The 23,291-nt window shown below is 38.2% G+C and overlaps 1 protein-coding gene across 1 annotated transcript in view; it reads right to left on the bottom strand.

Annotated features, from left to right (window-relative positions):
- Positions 1-22,877, bottom strand: part of FUT9 (fucosyltransferase 9) — a 114,025-nt gene extending 91,148 nt beyond the window's left edge. Inside the window, exon 1 of the mRNA XM_074862109.1 lies at positions 22,776-22,877. The gene's annotated coding sequence lies outside the window, so the exon portion shown is untranslated. The remainder of the gene's footprint in view (positions 1-22,775) is intronic.
- Between the last annotated feature and the right edge of the window lie 414 nt (positions 22,878-23,291).

Genomic DNA, 23,291 nt, shown 5'->3' with positions numbered 1-23,291 from the left:
TAAGGGAACTATTCACAGGAGGCACTTCATTTCTTGGGAATACGAAAAGCTTTATCTAGTGACAACTAAGGGCAGCAAAACAGGACAAAACTGTATGCAGTAACAGCGCCTCAGATTTCTCAAGCTGAAAGCAAGAGTGATCAGTTACAGGCTCTAGCATTGACCCTTTAAAGGTAGGAGATAACGAAGCTGAATATCAAACAATAAAAGAAGGTGGGTCAAGCTAGATGATGTGATAGTTCCTCTTCTTAGCTTTTAATGCTATAATCATTAAAAAAGGCACAGAAGACTGAAAATGTCATAAATGCAGAAGAAACATTAAACAGATTGTTCCCTGCTAGTAAGAACATCAGCAAGACTCAAATGGGATGAAAAAATGTATGTGTCTTTGCTAATAAATCAAGACTTAGAAATTACTATTTTGCCTAATTCAGTACCCAAACACAGCCCCCGCTTCAAGCTAATGTGGTCGCTCATTTAGGATTAAAAAGAAACAATTCTCCACCTGCTATATTTGCCTTTAAATAGAACTAGTGGAAATTATTTTTATTATTCATTAATTTGTTTGACCAGCCTTAGTCCTATAGAGTTAGATGCTGTTGCAAGGAGCTAAAGGATAAAATTTTACAGGGTCAAAGATGATCCCTTGCTTGGAGATTTCCCTCCCACAACCCTTTCTTTAGCCAGTCTAACATTTTCCTAGTGGTCATGACCAGGACATAAGAATTGCAACTCTAGGTTTCAGTTACCTCCTGTCCAACAATGATGATCCCTAAATCAGATTCATCTCACAGATTCTAACAGACCCCATAGATTCTGTAGAGAGAGGATTGTGTCTTCCTCTTACTTTATTTGCACAATTTAAGTTCCGCTTACTGTTCATGTCAACAAAATGAAATGAACAAACAAAAATAGTTTTTTATGGAATGTAATATTTCAGTAACAGTTTAGCACAGAATCTGAAAATTTGGTTAATTCCTTTAGTAGAAAAAGTGATGTCTTTGATTATTTTCAGAAATTTACAAAATTAATTTGGGATTTATTATGTATGCTTTCTTTAAATATATTGGAATACACAAGATTTCTTAGACTTTCTGGAACATAGAAATATGTTGAGTCCTGTGATGGGATCCCTGAATTTGGAATGTCTTTCTAGCCCAAGGACTAGGCTTCACAAACTACAGGTCTCCACAGAAGTTTGGTGTGGAATTTTTAGCTCATCAAACTCTGCACATGCACAGAGAACAGTGTTCACTTCATCAAAGCTGACACTGGTCCATATCTATAGACAGGGAAGATGGGCATCTAACTGAATATTATATCATCTGGTCCCATCCCCTGACAGTGCCCAGTTCCTAAAGAAGAACAATCTACTTTTAACATAAAACAGATTTAATTTTTCCTATTGAAAAAGAGAAACGAACAATGCATATACAGTGACACAACTAGCATCTGTTCATTGTTTAATATTTGAAATAATTTTCATCTCATGCATATCTTGGGGGAACAAACGAAACTACCCTGTAGGTTATGATCCCCTGAGAAGGGCAAAGAGAAAGCAGATTTCCCTCTTTAAATGAGGGTGAATCTGCCATAAATGACATGGACATGACCACTTTTGCTGCCAACCACACTGGTTTTCTTTTTTTTCTTTTCTTAAGCAAAGTCCAGCTCAGTCTTTTCGCGTACTTAATATGTGACTACCCTCAGTAGGTTTCAGCTGGAATTTGGGGGACATTTGCAATTGTATACTTCAGAAAACAGGCTGTATAAAGCTAGGTATGTGTTATCTCTCTTTTTTTAAATCATTTGTCCATTAGAATTTATGCTAACAGATCGGTTTTTAATAGATCTGCTTTCCTTTCTTACTAATTTTAAAAGCAATTTCTATTTGTCTATCTGGAAACTGATTTGGAAATTATTTTGGTAATTCAGACATTGTGTTTTCAACAACTTATGTGCAGTGGCTGTTGCAGTCCAGTATTTCTTATTCCTTCCCTCTCTCTGCTAAGTATAAAAGTGTTTTATTTCATTTTTTCTGTCTTTAATTGTTTTCTTTAAGATCTTTCTCTGAATAAACATTCTTGCTCTGTTACATGCTGCCATTATTTCTAGTCAGTAAAAAAATCTTTTTTTTATCCCTATATTTTAGCACAACATTGAAAGATCATCAAATCACCCACTTTGAATAAGTTCACTGTAATTTCTTACTGATAAAAATCTTTAGTCATCAAAAGACAGATCCTCGTGGACATAAAGTTGTCCTTCACTAACCACGTTTCTCTCAATCTTCTTAAAAAGCAGACAAATCAACCCAAACTTCACAGAGAAATGCTATCTCCCTGAGAAAATGGCAGAGCAGGCATGTTCATAATCATTCAACTACAGTAAAATTTTAGGAGTCCAGGTTAAACTACAGAGATCTGAAAAAATGAAAAATCACATCTTAAACTTGTCTTTATTTGACACAAATTCTGTTTCTTGCAAAAAATATCCCCAAGCAAAAGCCACACCCCCCCCCCCCCCAAATATTCAGGACAAATAAAGAATAAGAAAATTTCTTTTAATCTTTGAAGCTGTATTTGCTTTTCTTCTATATCAGTCAGTGGAGTTTAAAGGTCTTGAAAAACAACCTGTGTGAATATCAGCATGAACTATCTCAATTCAAAAGGAACTCTGTAAGAAACTCATTTTTTTAAATAACGCTGTTTGTATAAATAAGGAAGTTGTAAAGTTAGAGTTAAAAATGGATTCTTAATCATTAGTATGATAATTTCACCCAGAAAACAGACGTCTTACATTTAGTATCCCAGCAAAAGCTTTTTATACCACCTCCAAAAATATATGCTGAACTGAGTTTAATTACTTTCTTAAATAAATAAAAATGATTGTTACTGTAAAGAGATAGTAAGAATCAAAGCCAGAATAGATTTGAAGTGCTGATAAAAAATAGATTATGCTGACCATACCCAAGCAATTTTCTAAAATTAGCATTAAAGATCTAATTATATGCATGCAAAGCTTCATATTATTTAAATATATGTATATTCAGCATAATTCAGTTTCATTTAGCACTCACTATGCATCTATATGAAGAAAAACTACTTCTTTATCCAATGAACACATCCTGACACAATCATAAAAATAATCTTAATTTCCAAGGACTGAAATTTATCACTTTTATCAACACTTGGCAAGTTCTGGAGAATGAACTGATTATTACGGCTGTAATACATTGAAATCAAATTACATTGAATGCAACAGTTAAGTCCTCTTAAACAGTGTAACAAAGATGACAAATGCCAATTGTGGAATATTTTGGCTATGAATTTGGGGATGGGGTTTCTTTTGGTTTGGGGGAAAAATGCATTTCCTTAATTAGAAAATAGTTTAGAAAGTGATTTTATTCAGCAGATGTAAACAGTAGATGATCAGGATTTCTTGGAGGACAGATGTTACAGGGGCCTTTTCACTGCCTTTGCAAACAGACATATACACCAGGGTTGATTCTGCAGCCCCTGTGAAGAAGCAGATCTATTATCCCAGACCTTCCAAGACTATTTTGGGAGCTTGACATGGTGTTAGTGAAAGACTGTGAGGTTAAAACTTCTCCCTTCATCTCTATGGTGAGTTCCTCATGATGGCTCCCCAGCTGATGGGTGTAAGCAGAGAAGCCCCAGAGGGCACCCGGGGTTCTGTGCTGGCTGCTGCTGGGTGCTGTGACCCAGAATTACCAGGTTCAAATCAGCAGGGAGCAACAAATCTTCAGGCCGTCAAGGATTGTTTCTGAATGCTCCAACATATCTGTGATGCTCTGACCTTTCACAAGGCAATTGGGTTACACAGAGCAATGGAAATGATGCTGTGAAGGTGTTTCCTAGAGGCCTGGTACTTATTCTATGTGTGTGCAAGACTCCCTAAATGGAAGACTGCTAAACTGAAATAACAAGAAGGGTACAAAGCAAAATACACTTCATTTGATACTATTTGCCAACATCTGGAGTAAAATTATGTTAACTGCAAACCACAACTAACATTCCAGAAGATAAAATCTTTCAAAATACATGTTAAAACTGAAAATTCTCTCAGTTACTCTGAAGTTTGGTCTCCAGCATTAGACTTCTGAATGTCATCCAGTGGCATCTTATAAGAATTGGGTCACAAAAGGATGGTAACTCAATGCTCGAAATTCTTCAAGGACTTTCTCAGTCTTGTACCAGAAGTAGAAGGGTGAAATCTATCTGAAAAATCTATATTTATCTGCATAGTCAGTTGACGATCCTGCAATAAATATAATAGGTCAAGAGCACAGTGATCCCTGAGTCATGTAGAGGATACACTGTTGGGCTACAAGATAGTTGAGTATCAAATTAAATGAATTGAAGTTTTATATTTTCAAAATCTATTTGCCAAAATGAAAAAAAAAAAAAAAGAGCCTGTGAACCAGGCCATATTTTAATGAGACGATAACAAAAACCATAAAAAAATCAAACACAGTGGGACCTAAAATTCAATAATCTGAATAAAATACAGCAAACCAAAAATTTACCTGAAAATAAAAAGAAACAAATTCCTGTATTTGATATTGCCATGAAATCACTAATTCTATAAGTCCTTAGAATACCATGGTCTAGAAAGTAATATGGGAATAAAATTAAAAATGGAAATTATTATTGCCTGTGGGTATTATTACCAGGAAAAATATGAAAATGTCATTAATTTCTAAAGATATCAAGTAGATAATATATTTAATCTGTTACAGCACAGTGTTGATAATAAATTAAGGATATGCAGATGCTTAGAGTGACAAGTTCCTAGAACAGTAAAAACCACATAAAGCTAAAACTCCGATACAATCCATTGTGATTATTGATAAAGGAAATTACTTAGTAAACATGAAGTGTAAGTGACAGAAATACTACTACCTTTTTTCTTAGGCAGAACTCAAACAAGAACCTCTCCTGTGAAAGTGGGAAATCATCAGATACACAAGATATTAAACAATACCTTCTTTGTCCATGTGGAGGGCTCAGAACGAATGTTGGCAGTACACTGCCAAGGATTTGAGTATTTTCCAAGTGAAAGCGATAGTCAGAGGAACAATTTCCAGTAAGTGGCATGTGCTCATGTGCAGACCTTTAGCTCTTCATAATGCTGATTTAGCTCTCAAAACCGCAGTAGAAAAGTGTATACCTCTAGTATTCTGCCTCCCCACATTTTTGTTACAGTTGAGCACCCAGTGATTCAGACCGCTTTCTTACATTATTTTCTTAAATTATACTTTGAACCTGCATCCGCTCATGCTTATCAAACTTTCAGCAACTTCTGCAAAAGCAAAATAGAAAACACAGATGAAAATACTTGACCATCTGGGAACATACAGTAGAATAAGTACAATGAATGAAGCAGTAATATACAAAGAGCAAGACCTAATGAGCAAGTAAAATATGCAGAAAATCAAAGGCCTAGTGTAGAACATTATGTTTGTCAGAAAAAGCAGCTGCTCTGGGAAAGCTGCAGCTCATGGCATCAAATCATAATGAGTCAGCATCACCAACTCCCCACAGCCTATCCCATAACAGAAAGACACACAACCTAACCAAAGATTCAGGTGTAAAGCTTAACTTTTGGTATGAAGCAAGAAGATGAGCAGTCAAGGGGAGTACTACTTTGTAAAAGATTATAATTATAGCATTAGAGGTTTCCACCTTATTACTCACTCTTATTTATATTCCTACTGGTGAGTAGTCACACTGATCTAAATAGTGCTACCTGACTAAGTATATGAACATCAAAGTATGGGAGGTAAATTGGGATTAAGATTCCCAAGGTTAAAACAGTTCAAGTTATATCTCAGAAAGATAATTTCCTAACAGCTCGCCCATGAAAGTTACTCTGTGTCGAAGTAGAGTGGTGTCATTCCTACTGGCCTTGTTTTTTTTATCACAAGAAGTAAAACTTCTCTAAGTCAAAAAAGATGCCTTTATTTCTGCACAACTTCATAGTTCTCAGAAAAGGTGAGAAAAAAAAATTACTTGAAGGTTTGTCAAATTGTATAAAGAACATCTGTAAAGTAGAAAATTCTCCCGCCGCATTTCTGAAGCACAAATTTATCTGACTTCAGTGGATTCACCCAATATGATTGTCACTCTCCAGGCTCCATTGTAACTGCCCTAGTGGTACAGATTGTTTTGTAGAACTGCCCAAAAAGCTCAAAAATTGTAACTGAAGACATATATGAGACTATGAGATGGGCTCATGTGATTAAAGAAGAAAGATATGTGGACACTTTTAAAATACGTTTTCCTTTTTTGTTTGTTTGTTTGTTTGTTTGTTTGTGGTTTTTTTTTTGTTATGGGATGTATTTTGGAGCGATAGTCTACATTCATGACAGATACACTCATCCTAGAAACCCAGAATGTGGAAACACTTCATCCTACATCATCTTCTGGTTACAGATATGATTAACTTGATTAACTTCCACCTACTCTCATCGCCCTGTCAGTTGAAAGTTATAACTTCGGTGATCAGGCAGGTCAATTGCTCACATTAGTATATGCTCATATAACTTGCTCATAATTTGTTTCAGGCTAAAACATCTAGTCTAACCTAAATACTTTAAATAGTATCTGTTTGCTAACAGAACTAAGAAGACAGTAATATTTAGTAGGCTTAGAAGCTGGAAAGGATTTTGCATAGAAAGTGTACTGTGTATATTCCTAGCTTTCTCTTTTTTCCTGTCTAATGGCATTTGAGATTTTCATGCAATGTTCTAATTTTGTATGTTGGAGCATTAAGACAAAAAATTCACAGCACACATCATAAAATAATGAGATTAGGTATCACCAGGCCTTTCATGTGCCCATAAGCAGTAGGGAAATTAAGCAGTGAATTCTTAAGAGTAAAGTGAATATAAAGATATTGCTGCTATAAAGCCAATTTTAGTTCCTTTTTTTTTGCGTGTCTTGTTACATTCAGCCCAAAAGTCCAGTAAGGCACTTGTGTATATATAAAAGAATTGAAGTCAACTTTCTGCTCCAAGAAAACAGACCTGGATCTCAAACCTGCTGTCTCCACGCTCTTCTCCTGGAGCAAAGGCAAGTTAGGGAAGTAGAAAAAGTTCAAATGCTCATGCTGTCCTGACAGTTAATGGGAAGGGGCATTCACAATTCTCTCTCAGCAGATCAACTCTCAACTCACCTTTGCTGAGAATAACAGTGATAAAATAGTTGAGCCCTACGTTTGATTGGTTTAGGATTTCCTTACACATAGTTTTTAATTTCCCAAACTAGAAGGACTTTTAGGTAAACAGCATAGAGTAATCCTTGTGAAAAACAGTAAACTGAAACAGGAAGCAGTCTCCTTCCCAATGTAAAAGACAAATTTGGCAAAGACAAATTTGATTCTACCCAGTCAAAATATGAAACAGTATGTAGCACTAATATTACAGGGTCTAATTTAAATGACATCCATTCAGCTGGCCAAATGACAATAACTGCACACTTTCAGAGAAGACTGCAGTTTTATCCTCCATAGCCTTGCAGTTCCAAAAAGAAGTATTGATATGACATGAACATCTTCAGAAAATTTTCTTTGGAATAGTTTTGTGAGCATTTATTGTGGAATTTAGGTTGTGTATCCTTTCGTTTCAGCCATAATTAATAGTATGCACTCCTTTACTAGCATTCAGCTTGTATTCATTCACAGAAATTAATGAAAGGACTTTTATGTAATTAAATTTAGTTGCATTACTACTACTACTCCAGAACTGAGTATCAGGATGTTCTCACTGTTTCCCTGATTGACATATTCCTTAATATAGATGTGAATACATATAGAAATGGCAGGACAAAAAGAACAATTGCACTGCTTCTCAGGAGAGCATACATTCTGTAACAGAAAATGGCTTGTACAAGATGTCTCTAAACTTGCTGAATTTTTGTGATGGTTTGTTCAAAACCAAGTCAGAAACTGGAACAAAGTTGTAAACTGGAAGAAACTTGTTAAATATATAGACTATTCTACTGGTCTATTTGTTATAAACACATTTTATATAAATTCAGGTATTGTGCCAGGGAATTAAGCTGGTTTCAGCAGTGTTTCTTAACTGAGTATGCAGTGTTGCATAACACAGCTGTGCTGCTCCTAGCCCCACAATGGCTTCTGTGCTGCCAGCTCAAATATCTCTGTACCATACTTCGCTTTCCCAACTGCAGGGGTGGCACATTTGGCTCCTTTCCTGCTCCCTACACATAGCCCAAGTCAACCACAGGTGATGATGTTGGAAACTGAAAGTCTTATATAAATATAATTTATAGTCTTAAATAATACCATCATATTTAAAAAAAAAAGAGACATATTCTTAATGGTACTCACTGAAGCTCATGTATAGTCCCATATAGACTCTCTCCTATACAGAGGGAGAGACTCTAAGAGAGAGGTCCAGAAGACGCAATGAATTGTCCTCTGGTGATGTCTTTCTCTCTCTTAACTACAGAGGAAACCTTGAAGGTTAGCACAGTTTTTTGTGGCTAAAGTTAAGTGAGAGGAAAGCCACCCATGAGTACATTTTGAACCTCTCCAGGCTCACAGCTGTGGGTCGATTATAGCATTACAAGTAGGAGCATGACCCTGAGTGACACAATACTGCTAAAGAAGATGGGAAAATACAGAAGAAGATGAGAGGCAAAGGTGCAGATTATTAGTGACAAAAAAAAGAGAAAAAATACAGAAATTAAAATACATTGCCATATCTATGCTTAAACCTAAAGTTTCAGGTGATTTCACATGGAAGGTTAGGCTGTCTTTTAAATTAGTTAAATACTTCATGGTCAGAAGCACATCTCTAGCTTCACTCACTGCCTTTAAAGAAAACTCAGGGATTTCAGAATGCAAATATTTAAAGTTAGCTTTCCCAGGCATATTAATGTGCAACCAATCAGTAGCTGAGGATTTGACTAATGGGAAATGATAACCATTCTGGTATATCTACACTTCAGAAAGAAAAGCTAGCCTTTCCAGAATTCAGAAAGAGACATAAACCCAAGAATAATTTGTAAGATTGAGATATTGTGGAATAAATATATTCTAGTCACTGAAATGTAAGTCTAGGAAGAATCTGTCAAAACTGGTCTATCAAAGAATTGCAGGCTACTCATCCAAAAGGAATTATACATGCAACTATGAAACTACACAATATAATTAGAAAAATAATCTTTTCCAACTTGTTATAATTTAGATAAAATTTTTGCATGAAAATGCTTTTCTTTGGGTTGGAGTAGGTCATATAATGTTAGTAGCAAAAGGCAGCCTAGCTCCTGCCTACCACCAACACATCTGCAGCCATTGACAAAATAATTATCTGGGAAATTCTAATGTCCTTGTCAATTTAATCCTGCTTCAGAAAGGTTTCAGTCTAAACAGGGAGTAATAAATTTCAAAGGTTTGTTCTCTTCCGTTATCCATACTAGAGAAGACTTACTACAAATATTAGCGTTTTCACTAAAATCATATCTATGATGGGATAATGGCTCAAGGAGCATTAGGAAGTATGAATGCCTTATTCAATTTGAATAAATCAGATTTTTAAGGACTTCAGCAAAGCTTTTTTAGTACTACAGAAACCTATGTGAGGTTTTGCTTTGTAAAATAAAATGTAAAAACTAGATTAGATTGAGTTATCATGTTAGTACATAGTTGCTTTCAAGGATACAGGAGCAAACATGATAAAAGTCTCTGATGTGAAGACTTAAAACTCTTAAATAGGAAGAGTGACAAAGGACTGGCAAAGTCAAGATCTTTTTGAGTAAATAGTCTGTCAAAAATGAGTATCTATGGGCAAGTGATAGATATTTACTTTCATCTGAAGCATAATTCCTTGAATTAACACATTCTTCTACTCCCTTGGACATTAAGTTATTTTATGCCTTTGCCACAGACTTGGATACCTTCTAACAAAAATGAAGACAAAGTGATAAAGTAGTGTGGGAAAGCTATATTATTGCTCGCTGCACTATATCTGTGAAAGGAGAGAGATCTTCAGCTTCCCAAACTGGATACTAAGCACTTTCTATAAAACATTAAATTTGCTGAAGGTTTCCATTATTGATACCTCTCTGTATTTCTAAAGGTTCCTAAGTGTTGCTTTTTAACACCCAAAAATGAAGTATAAACTCTATCAAGGGATTTAGTTGCCACTTTGGACACTGCCAAGTTGAGCATTCAGACACCACTAACACTTTTCCAGCCCTTGCGCAATTGCAGCCCAGTATGTCCAAGCTCGTGGAGCTCACGCACCAGGTCCCTCAAGCCCTGACCCTGCCAAGGTTCTCGGAGCGCAAACTCACTTGCAAGAAGCAGCAGTCTCACTCACTGAGAGCACCAATATGTTTTCTGAGAACATGCTTGCCAGAGTAGACATCATGTGCATGGAAAGAAAAAAAAAAAAAAAGAAAGGCAGGAAGCAAGACTTTTTGAAACTACAGTAAATGAAATTTTCTCTTGGGAGACAGACAACCCCACTTCATCTGATCTATAGAGAGTATTAGATTTGAGACTGTCTGCCTCCCAGGAGGTTCTTGTTAAACAGAAAGTACTTGTTATTTGGCAAGTCAACTTTTTCATTTTCCCCTCTTAGAGCTGCTCAGTTTGCCTTTAAATATTTATTCAGCCAAATAGCAAGCAATTGACTCCTCAGACCAATGTTAATCCACTCTTCTGTGGAGAAAGGGGGACAGGTTTAAGTTCCTCCTCCATTAGCTATTTAATCAATTATTCAAATTGGCAAAGTTTCAAGAGGAGAAAGTCACTAGCTTCATCCCAAAATAACCATTCAGTCAGTAGTTAGGGCACATTTCTGACCTGAAAGTGCCTGTGAGTGAAATTTTTTCTCCAAATCAGAAGTGTGGGTATGTTTTTAAAAGGCCATCCACCTAAATGGTAAGTGCTCTAATTACTGGATATTTGGGCATCCATTAGCAGCATGTTCTAATTATTTCGGAGGAAAGGCAGGTCTGTCTTATACGCTTACTTTCAGGGGACAGTAGACACTTTTCCAGTGCTGAAAGTAGATGTCTTTAAGGTGTAGGTTGTACATGTATTACTGTCCCACAATATTTCATTGAAGCTATCCCTCCTTCTGTTTGCTGATTTCTCGGACCCCACTCTTACTCATCTATCCTTATGCTTTGCACGGGAAGCCTAACTCAGGGTAGAGAACAAGTCTTTATAAACAAAGTACCTGTCAGTTAGACATTGCAATGTTTAATGGTTGCATCCAAAAAGAAGTTTGGGTACTAAAAAAGGCAGAGCAATTGATTACTTTACTTTTGGTGTCTCGTCCCTACATTAGATGAAACATCCACACTGAAGTGTTTATGAGCTGGACACCATCCCCCAGGAAGGTAAACGGTACAGATTGGGTAGTGGGCAACCTGCACACAGAGCAGAGAGCTATGTAAAGTCACAACACTGAACAGTCAATTTGATACAGAGGGGAAGGCTAATCACAAAGTCTGTTTTAAATTTCACCCAGTCAGAAGTTAAGCACCCTGCTTAGGATTTGAAGGATCTATTCATCCAGGCTTCAGATCATGTTATCAAAGTAGACATACTTTTTTTTAAATTTATTTTTTATTTTTAGAAACTGGATGGAAGACAAAAAGAAATGGAATAAAGCTTTTCTTCTAAAGTAAAAAGACATGTGCTCGTGCTCCCCTAATAACATCGTGACTAGATGTGCTGTCCAAAATGTTGGCAGTCTGGGTTCAATTCTGCTGATTCCCTGCTCTGGCTGTGGCACTGCAACCCGCTACTCCCAGAGACTGTTCTGAAGTAAGACACCGGCCACACCTGTAGGAACCATGTCACTACATGGTCAGAATGGGGGAATTAAATATTTATTTGCCCACACAGAAGAGGTGAATGACTCTTTAGCCTAGTGCCTGACAGAGCTGCCCAAGGAATGGCTGCCTGGTTGCACTACTTAGTCCTTGAGCTGGCATGTTGAAAGATCTACACAGTCCTTGGACTTGTTCAGTCTTCAGAAGACTTAAGGACATACACAAATGTAAACTTTAAGATTAAAAACTGTGTTAGGAATGGGCAACTCCAGGGCAAGGTGGTGGTGGAGTTTGCTGTTCAAAGCCTAGGAGACTGCCATCTGACTGGGAGAAGTGGTATGAGTTTGCAGTGAATCCCAATTATCACACATTGGTTTGGTTTGCAAAGCAGCCTTGGTGTGCATGGATTAGATTTCTTTTGCACCAAAGTAAACTGGAAGCTCTGCTTACAGTCTGTACCAAATGTACTATTATCTACAGCGGGGACAAAAGGGTCTAAACTAATTAGTCCTTTGAACAGCCTCAGACTACATGCAGGGTAATAACATTTGGTCCAAGGCACCAAACTAAATCTAGTCCATGGTAAAACACATTGATCACATACCTTAAATATAAGGACCTCAGCACCAGCTGCTTTGATCTACTGGTCTGCTCCTATTGTGCTGAATTACTTGCTAATACAGACAAATACATCCAAGTCACATTTCCACTGTTTAAAACTCTTAATGTATTTAGTTGTAAGTCTCTGTGTGGATTTTGTTCTCAAACATCACAGATAATTGTTAGTTAAAACTTCAAACTCCCTCTTTTTTCCTGGGGCAAATAAAACAACTTTTCAATAATTAAGTAAGAAGTGACAACTTGGGAAATGATGCAAAGGAAAAGATGAAAATTAAGAACTGAAATAAAATGAATCTGATGAACAAAAGAAACAAAGGCAGGAAAAAGTGTCACAGAAGTTAAGGAAAGATGAGTAATGACTAAGAAAGAACAGACTAGAATGGAAAACAGGTGGTAATGAAGCAGGAGGAAAATACTATTTTGAAGCAATGCTTTGTAGAAAGCTTAAAAAATATACATACCAGTAGATTGCATAGTTTACTATCTAGACTGAGCAGTGGCTATTCGCTCAAGTCTATGCCAGCCTTTTCTCACTGCTGCTGAAATAGCCTGTGATTATCACATATTACCTTCCCTTCATGGCACCAAAATTGTTCTCCATATTTTGGGGAAAATCTGTGCTAAAACAATTTTGTACTGTAGGAGGAGGCATGGTTGGAGCTGCGGACTGGGAACCTAGTGCCTTGGCTTCCATTTCTAGCTGTGTGTCTCTGACCTTTGGAGAGGCATAATTCTGGAGTCGTTTTTTCTACTTACCTGAAAACTACAGATAATCCATAACCATTACACAGCATTAAGCACTTACAAAAATGGGGCACAAACATCAAAATGACTTATTCTATAACAATGCAGTGAAGGGAAAAAATATTATCTGCATAGTAATATGAGCAAAAAGAATTACAAATTAGGCCAATCCAACAAAGTTCAAGAAAAGAATTAAATTCATAAATCCACCACAGGAAATTGCTCTATTAGGGGGAAAAAAATAAAAAGCTGACTTTCAGGGAGGAGGATTTTAACCAGGTAGGGTGCCTGAGGAGCTCAGCTGCTCTTGTGGACCAAGAGGAATAGGAGCATATATATATGTATGTGTATATATATCTCTCTCTTCGTATATTCCTCTAAAGTGTGTATATATACTTAAAAAATTATATAGTTAAGGCACAGTGATTCTGTTCAGCAGATTAGACTATTATGTGTTATACCTTAACACATAAAGCTGCAGGTTTTCCCAGTAACAGCCAGTGAGATATCATATTCTTCCTGGAGATCTAAAGTTGCATGATTTTTTTTTTTCAGAGAAGAATGAAAGACAATGATGTTTTCACATCAAAACATCTCTTGGAATTGTGAAAATTTCAGGAAAAAATTGGTTTGGAAAATTGAAAAAGGTATATTTTTCAAGCTTCTATTCTGAAATAGCTTTCCACTGCAGTGTTTTTTTCATCATACAAAATAACAAATTATTTTGGTTTTATCACAATCAATCTTATAAATTTAACTACAACTAGATTGTCCTACAAGCAGAATTAATGGCTGAAAAAACTCCACTTCTTAATATGTAGAAACATTCAACTTATGTTTTTGTTCTTTTCAGAATAGAAAACTGTCAAAACTGTAAAATTTCCCATTAAAAATGATATTTTCATATGGCTGAGTGCTTCATTGCTAACTATGCAACAGACTCATAACATTTTTTCCCTGTGTATCCTAGGTGTTAAGGAAACAGATTTTGTTCCTCAGCGATGAACATTGTGCATAATATGGTCACAAAATCATTATTTGAGAAAGTGAGTTGTCTCCACAGCTAGTCTGTTTTGCCTCATAACAAGACTGAGACGAATGTAGTGATGTGAGAGCTAATTAAATTTAGGCTTATTTGAAAGTGTCAAAATGATGTGGGATGAAGAAACCTATTTTAATAACAGGTAGTCTCCCAGTTTCAAGTTGTACTTCTAAGACTGGCATTTGTCTCCACATTTTGTAATCACATTTTATAAATGTGAAAAAAATGTGACTGCTGGTACCTTCTTTGGTTACCCACTGATGTAGTTTGCAGGTTTTGGTCAACTACTTCTTTCCTTGTACTGAATTGACTTGACTCATTCATATCGTAGTTTATCTGTACACACACACTCCGACTGTTTTCCTATTTATTTCATTGACTGCATGAAATTAAATTACTCTGAAGCTCATGCTGGATATTATCAACTGTTAAAATTTCCAGTCCCGAGTTTCATAGCAGTGCTGCTGTGTTTCGCTCCAACGTGCAATCAGTTTGGAATTCCTTCCCATCAACAATTAGTACCCCTTGTCATATGAGGCTTAAACTTCTCTTGTCTGGAAAGATCTAAAACCCAAATGTAATTATCGTTAGCACTTTTATCGCTATGATTGCTTTAACAATACGAATGCTCTCAGCTGCTTGAACTTGCCTGTCCTAGCATACGTGTGGAAAGAAGGCTCTTCATCTCTATGGGGCCTTAAGGAGACACACTTTATTTAGCTACGTACATTCTAACTGCCAAAATATTTCAAAAGTTATTTTGAAATCTTCTCATTGCTTTTTCCTTAAATATTCTTTAGTTAGAATCTCAAATACTATCAGCTTGCTGTGAGCAGGCACGCAGGCCACTGCTGGAGGTCCAGCAGTTCAGGAAGGCATGTGAGGAGCACCCAGGCTCAGCAAGGTCACGTAATGGGGAATTTTGGCTGTGTCCCCCAGGAAGCCGTGTCCCCCAGGAGGCAGCTGGTCATTCCTATGCTCCCCAGTCAGGCTGCTCAGCAAGGGTGACTGGTAAGCAACTGGAGACGAGGTGTGGAGACTGGCCGGGAAGTGAAGTTTGACTCTTTCCCTGATCTTCTCCCTTGCAACTCTAATATCAGTGCTAATACTTAATGTAGGAGATCAGTTGTCTCTTAGTGTAGGTGGTTGAGGTGAATGTTGTTTGGGGCCAAGCATTCTCACTTAAAATTCTAATTATTGCAAGTTCTAGAATTAGCAAATTTGTTATTCTCCAAAATGGCATTTGTTGGATATTATTGCATTTTCTCTCTCCATTCAGCTAAAGAGCGTTGCTTAAAAACTCTTTTTTAAGTCTGGTAGATGCAAGAAACTAATTAGCATTTGTGTCAGAACAAGCTTACTTCGTTATACTTAAACATTGGCCTTTAAACTATGGGTATTTAGAACTGCTGAATAATAGTCTTAATCAGTTAGTCTGTGAAAATCTTGTATTGCCAGTTTAAATAAATCATAAAATTGGTATAGCCTAGGTTGATAGCCTTGGCTTTTTAGCTGATAAATTTTATTCTAAACATAACAATACAGACAATAATAATAACTTGATTGCTTTCTAAATGTAGTCGGATGATCTCCCATTCCATTTAAATACAATATTCAGCAGTAGTGACCATAAAATATTTCCCATTTCAAATCCTTAATTTCAAAAGTTTACAGTTTTCCATTTTTCAAATTAAATTAGGGATCTTCTACTATTGACCCATCCTAATGCCACTTCTAATTTCAAAGTATGAATTATTTCTATTGAAAAATATTTCTGATGGAGAATTCCAAATCAGGTTCTACCACCAGTTCTACCCTCTCCCTCTAAACCAAGACTCCCACAGCTTTGCCAAAGAATAGCGAGGACTCATTTCTGACAGTCAGAGTACCTGTGTCACGAGAAACTTAATGTACTCTATCAGCCAATTTATTGGAATACACACATTCCTAAAGCTCTGCATATACTCAGATGATTTCAGGATTGATGCCTTCATTCAGCATAACCTTGAGGAAGGTATTTCTTCTTCTGTAGTTTAAGCCACTGGAAAACTTCACTGAAATCCTAGTCTGTTGGAATATGCAGTTCTACTGAAATCACAGTGCTCCACAAAATTGAACTAATCTTGCTTAAGTCTTAGTTTGAAAGACAAACCTCAAAAAAAGAAATATTCAAATTTTTTTCTGATATGTTGGAACGTATTTTACATTTCAGTCTATCCAAAACAAATTGGGAAAGAAACTTTGTCTTTTGAGGACTTCTAAATTTGCCTCTTTCATTTCAAAAGGAGACATTTTTGGTTTCAAACACCTCTGAAATGTCACCCTGATAAGTAGAGAAAACTGGTTTTGTTGCTTTATGAGCCTGCTTCACCCCGTGGTGTCTGGCATGATCTACTTGCCACCTGCATCCATCTGTCCTTGGTTAGTAATCTGCTTTGGGTACTGCTGTTGGTACCTGACTTCCTAAGATGTGGTGACTCATCTGAAGAAAGTCTTTGAACATACAGAGAGTTAATGCTGCTTAATTATTTAGAAGCTATTTAAAAATATTTTGAACTCCTACCCAGTATCTCCATCTGGGGTGAAGCAAATTGGTGAAAAAAGCTTCAGGAGAAACTGTGGGGAAATGTAAAGACAGAAATGCAACCATGACGCTTAGTGAATACTTTATTGTAAGTACTAGCAGTTTTCAAAGTAGTTTAAATCTCCAATTTGAATCGTCGTTCAAAGCAATAAGAAAGACACCATGTATTAGATTACTCTAACTGTGGACTATATTTATGCTTTTTAGTTATTTTCTTAAAGAATATTTGAACATCAGCCACTCTTAACCAGTAAAGCACACTAATCAACAAATATAAACGTTAGACAAAATTTGATACTGCTTTTTGCTAATCACAAACAAGTCTGCATCTGTCATGTGTTCAGATTTTTAATTTGTGCATTTTAATATGAAAAATTAAAATTAATGTTTTAATGTTAGCTAGATGATTTAGAGTGGAAGTTGATATACAATTAAAGTTCAGAAAATATTTTCTAGGATTGTTTTATCAGGTAAATACAATAATAATAAAAGTGCTAGATAAATACAAGATTTTAAAAATACATTCCATATTTAAAATAAACCCACACTCATTTTCTAAATAAAAAAATAATTTTGAATGAAGTATATGTTTTATGTCATTGTGTCCTTTGAAGTTTAGACCTTATAGATCCCGGTCTCTCACTTCCATTCCAACACTGAAATGGGAAAACAGGTTTTCCTGCAATTTAAGTTCTAACACATTTTCTCAGTTTGAAACTGCTGTAGCTGCTGTCCTGGATAAACTAAAAGGAAGAAGACATCTGCAGAAAAAACAAGAGACCTTTGAACAGCTGGAGTATCACTTAAATATTCATTTTCGGTGTTCAGTTGGTGGCTTCCCTTAGTTCAGTGGCTTTACTTACATAATAGATTTACATTGTACTATAAAACAATCCCAATAGTTTTAAGTTGATTTTTTTTCCCCAAAAGAGTAATAGGCTTAATTTATACAAAATAAGCCATTATACATAAAAATCCATTATGAATAATAGAGTCTTATTTGTTACTTATTTCATTGGTTTTCTGACATTTTCTGCTGCTGAGTGGCAGACATTAGGGGTATAAAACCACATCCCAAACATAAGCATTGGAATGTTTTAATTTAGACAGGTATGGGAGTTCATGGTTAAACAACTGTCTACGTAGTCAGATCAAAATGTAGCATTGTGTGGTAATGAAATATGAGCAAGTATGAGGCTGCTCATGGATTATATATGTATTCCAGAACCAGATATCTGCCAACATAGAATTAACGGTCTCCCCTATAAAATTAAAAAAAAAAAAAGTAGTGAGAGCTTTTTTTAAAACAAAAGAAAAATATTTGTGTGTTATTAATTCATTTCTCTCTGCTCCAGTTTGTGAAATACAAACATGCATTTTCAGTAAGATATCCTTGAAGGACTAAATGTCTCTGGGGACTGGTAATCACATTTTTGGAGCCTTTCACCTCTAGTTCACTGATTCAAATACAACCAACATGCAGTAGTGACGGAAAATCATTGTGATTTGAAAGCTGGTTTGTGGCCTGTGTGAAATGAACTGGTTGTTTCACTCCATTTCTTAGGGGATCTGGAAAACGCACTCGGCACTTTTGAAGGCACCAGCCCTGAGAATGCTGAGCTCCTTGCAGGATCCAGCCAGACCCCTGTGGAGCCTCAAAGGGTGCTGGTTACTCTGAGGATGGCAGAGGCTCAGGATAACAAATAAAATTCTGTTCCAGGCAAGTTTCCTCCACACGCTGACCACTTGGAGCAAAGAGGTCCTCAGTGGGGAAATATTTTCTCCATGTCGAGTACCCAGGCAAGCCGGGCTGCAACAGCAACTCAGTGTGGGGTCACTGCATTGCACTGCTACTTTCTATGCTCCATAAATGCTGGGTAAAAACAGTTTCATTTTCCATTTCTGCCAATCTGGTACTTTTCATTAGCGTTAGATATACTTAATTTAGGAGGAAAAACTGCAGAAAGACACCACAGAAATGACCGTTCTTTGAGGGCAAAAGTGCATTAGTCTCCTCTTTTACACAGAAGTACATACCTAGTTAGGAACAGTTAATAAATTGTCCCTTGTCAAGATCATACCTACCATATTCTAGAAAACCTATCTGACAACAGTTTTTCTCATTAGCTACAAATTACCTCAGTTCTATGTTTCCCAGTGAAGGCTTTAAATCGTCTCCTTTACAAGTTCATTTTCTTCCATTAGGGACTTTTCTTCACAAGAGGTATATCTCTTTTTAAGAAAATATAGCATACAAAAATACATCATTTTTTCTGAACCTTTAATATGTTGTATTACGAGCCTCCTCAGAGGAAAGAAAGTCTATCTTCATTAACAGCTAAATATAAAGTGGAGAAATTAAAACATTCAGATGTCATGTTAGCTATATACATTGTCTTCTATGATGTCACATTTGATTTTCTTTTTTTATGACTTTGACAGCATCATATTAAAAATTTGATTGCACAATGACAGTAGAGGCTTTGAATTATTCAGTTTATGAGTGCACTCTTCCAGGAAGACTATTTTGTACTTCTTGCCATTTCTGAAAAATTGACATTTAAAAACATGTAAAAGGAAAGGGAAAATGATTGCTAATAACTAATTAATAACTCAAGCTTGGCAAAGGTAACCTCATTTTAATAGTATAGCACACAAATTAAGACCAGATTAAATATAACATGCAACGTATTTCAAAAGTCACTTGAAACATAATTCTCAGGGTGACATTTTGGCCCCAGTGAAATCAATGGCAAAACTCCAGTTCAGTGGAGCCAGCACTTCCTCCTAACCAAAGAAATCCCATACATTTCCAATCTGGTTTTAGTAACTATCTGTCAGAATTCTTGTGGTACTTAATTAAATTAGCTTTAATTTTTCCCTTTTCTTAGAATCTGCTCCAGCTATTAATGCTTAGTGAAGTCAGTGGGGCTTTTTCCATTCGACTCCCATAAGGGAGTCAGAACCTCTTGGGTAATTTTTGCAATAGTCTTTACAGGTTTATACTGTGTATTTTCCTGTGATGACTGGTTTTGCCAGGGTTGTTTGTTGTTTTTTTTTTTTTCCATTTTACCTCTGTCTAATACTAATCTGTTGGTTCATTTGTAACAAATAACTTCAGCTGTAGCCCTTTTCAGAGTGACCAAATTTGTCTTTCTTCATTACAATTTAAGGTTATTTTTAAATCACTAAGGATATTTTTAAATCACTAAATTTGGAAACATCTGCTCTCCAGCTTGATTAAATTCAGCTAGTCCTTTCATATCAGAACCATAAAACAAATAATGCCATTTTAAGAAACATGCTATTACCACCATGCAAAATGAAATTTTAGTGGTATCAGATATGAAAATATCATTCAAAGTCAAACCCTTTTTCCAGTAAACATGACTATAGTTTAGCTAGTTGGTCCCAGTAAAACTGCCCCTAGCTATACATACATTATTCTTTCTCGCAAGGATTATCTCAGCTGAGCTGTCTGGTCAGGTAAGAACTATAGGCTTGAGTACAGCTTGAAAGGGTAAAGCGTGGAATATTCCATACAAGACATGAATAAATCCTTCCAGCTATGGCAATGGGGAAAAAATACAAATGATCTTTTCATGTGCTGGTTCCTCAAAAATGGTTAGCAGAGATGTCTTTGATTCTGCTTACAGCAGTGCCTGGGGAGAATCTCATACTGATTTAGCTGGGATCAGAATCATGACCACAGTTATACGAAGAAATGTGCTGGTATGCCCTCAGAAATATCTGAGGTTTATTCAAGAGTTTAGTTTGTCATTAAAAATATATATTTTGCTGTTCTTCATCTCTCTTCCAATACCTTTCTGTTCCAATCTGAAGATGACAAGAGTGCCTGTTTTCATTATAAGCAATGAAAATTAGTTACGGATCACTTACACTACATTATTTTAGTTCACCTATTTAACCTGAATCTAGTCTGTTTCAACACATGAATCATCCTGGGACAGCATTTTTTCATTCTTAAACGAACAGTTGCACACTCGTGTTGCTTTCCTACTGATAAGCCAAATTTATTTCAAATGTACAATTGGACACAAGGTATGACAATTCAGTAAAATTTCATCCTGCAATATCAATATCAGTCTGCAAATATTCTGCCGGAACTAAAAATGGGAGCTACCAGAACAAAATCCTTCTGTCCTTATCATTTACTGCTCAACCTCTACTCAAGCAAACTTCAGCTGAAGACAATAAATGGTACCTATAGCACACAGATTAAAAACTGCAAAATAATATAGCCCTCTACCGATTTCATGTGTTTTTAACATTCACCCTCAGAAAAGGCTTCACAGTTTAAACACTGTGTCCAAAAAACCACTATTGATTAAACTGAAATCAGAATCAGAGTGTTCCCCTTACAACTATTTGTGGTTTGACTGAGAACAGGGTGACCATTACAGGTGACAGAGAAACTTATTTCTATAATAACCTTTAAATCCTATTGTTTCAGACTGTGACCAGCTGTGGCAGTTAAGATGTGGTGAAACCTTTCTGATGAGTCTTATGCAGATTCTTCTCTGTATCGAAGAAGAAAACTCATCATCCTGTAAATTGTACAGAAAATCTAAATCTACAGAATTACAGGCTTTCCCCTCCCACAAATGTTGTGTGTTACTTGTACGCAGAACCACTTGAAACCCTTTACCCAGTGTAATGCAGGACTAAGATGTCTTCTGGAAGTGAGAAAGAATACTATGAAAAAGTATAAGTGAAACACATGAAAAAGAAAACCACAAAACCAAGCAAAAACTCCAACAAAATTTAACAAAAAGCAGGAATTGTGGAAAAAAAAAAAATGTTTTCCCCCAGCCTCCTTCAGTCTTAAGTGTTATCACAGCACCAGCTTCTGGAGAAGGGAGTGAAGATTTAGTGTGAATCTTATATTCGTACTTGTTGGCTATTTGGCAAAGAGGCAAGAGGTTGCTCTTTTTTTTTTTTAATTTTTTTTTCTTCTTCTTTTTTTTTTTTTTTTTCTTTTTAAAGGCACTTTCCAGGTCTTTAACATTACTCTGAGCCAGAGATGCTAAACAAGAGGGAAGCGCTGCTGCCATAACAACCCTGCGACAGGGAACTATTGGGATACAGATAGTTACTACACTACCTACAACCAACCGTGTGCATCATGACACATAAAAAACAGAAAACGCTTTTCAACCTCAGCATCCCGTCATTTGCACTCTCGGCTATGGGCAACGACAGCAAAACGAGCACAGAATTCTCCAACCTTTCCCTCCCCCCCCTCCAAGCTTTATTCTTTATTTAATTCATTATTTCCTGGGGGAAGCGTCAGAAAAGTCCATTTGAGCGCTGAGTCCCGCCCGAAGCCGCCCCCCGTGCCCCGCGGGAAGGGCCGCGCTCCGCTGCACCCGGCGGCCGCGGGAGGGGGACCGGGACCCTCCGCTGCCCCCTGGGAGGCGACTCCGGGGAAGCCGCCAACTCTGCTGAGCCGGGTCCACCCCGCCTTCAAACGGTCCCTTGCAAAAGTTAAGGCTCTGCCCCCTCCCCCGAGCCGCCCCGGGCGGGGGGGGGGCGGGGGGGGCTGCGGACGGCTCCTGGCCCCGGTTGAGGAGCGGGGCTGTCGGGGTGTCTGTGCGTGTGCGAGACCCCCGTGGGAATGGGCAGCGGTGTCCGGGAGGGGCAGCAGGGCGGGAGCCCCTTCCCCCAGCCCCCGCGGAGCCCGGGGACATCCCTGCTGCCCCGCGGACCTTCCGCCCCCGCGGGGAGGGCGCGAGCCCGGGCCGGGACCCTCCGTTCCCCCGGCGGCGGCCGTGAGCGCGGTGCCTCCCGCCGCCACCCCCCGCTCCCCCGGCGCTCATCCCCGGGGCCGCCCCGGGGTGGGAGGCGCGGGGGAAGGAAGGGGGGAGGGAGGGGATGCACGGCAGGTGCTTTTATTGGGGGGGGGAAGGGCCCGGTGACTCACCCGTCCGAGGCGGGCGCTGCGGGTAGCGCGGCGGCGGCGCTGCCCCCGGGGCGCGGGGGGCGGCGGGGCAGGAGCAGCAGCGGGCGCGGGAGCAGGGGCGAGCGGCGGGGCCCGGGCTGCTCCTGGGCGCGCTCTCGCTGCCCATCCCCGGCGCTGCCGCCGCCGCCGGAGGAGGAGGAGGATGCGAGGGAGAGTCAGCCCCGGGCGCGGGCACGCGCAGCGGCGGAGAAGGGGGGGCGGGGAGCGGCGCGGAGGCGCGCAGCGAAGGGGGAGCAGCTGGGAAGCGCGGGCGCTCGCTCCTGCAGCCCTCCGTCCCTCGGCCCTTCATCTCTTCGTCCCTCAGCCCTCATATTCTCATCCTTCCATCCCTTCTCCCTCATTTTCTCATCCTTGCATCCCGCGTCCTCCCATCCCTCCATGCTTCACCCCTCCATCTTTCCATCCGTCCATCCCTCACCTCTCCATCCCTCCACCCCTCATCCATCCATCCCGCCATTCCTCCCTCCCTCCCTCCCT

Source organism: Strix uralensis, chromosome 3 (genome assembly GCF_047716275.1).
Source record: "Strix uralensis isolate ZFMK-TIS-50842 chromosome 3, bStrUra1, whole genome shotgun sequence".
In the NCBI taxonomy this organism is placed as follows: domain Eukaryota; kingdom Metazoa; phylum Chordata; class Aves; order Strigiformes; family Strigidae; genus Strix; species Strix uralensis.
This window is presented reverse-complemented; position numbering and strand designations above follow the sequence as displayed.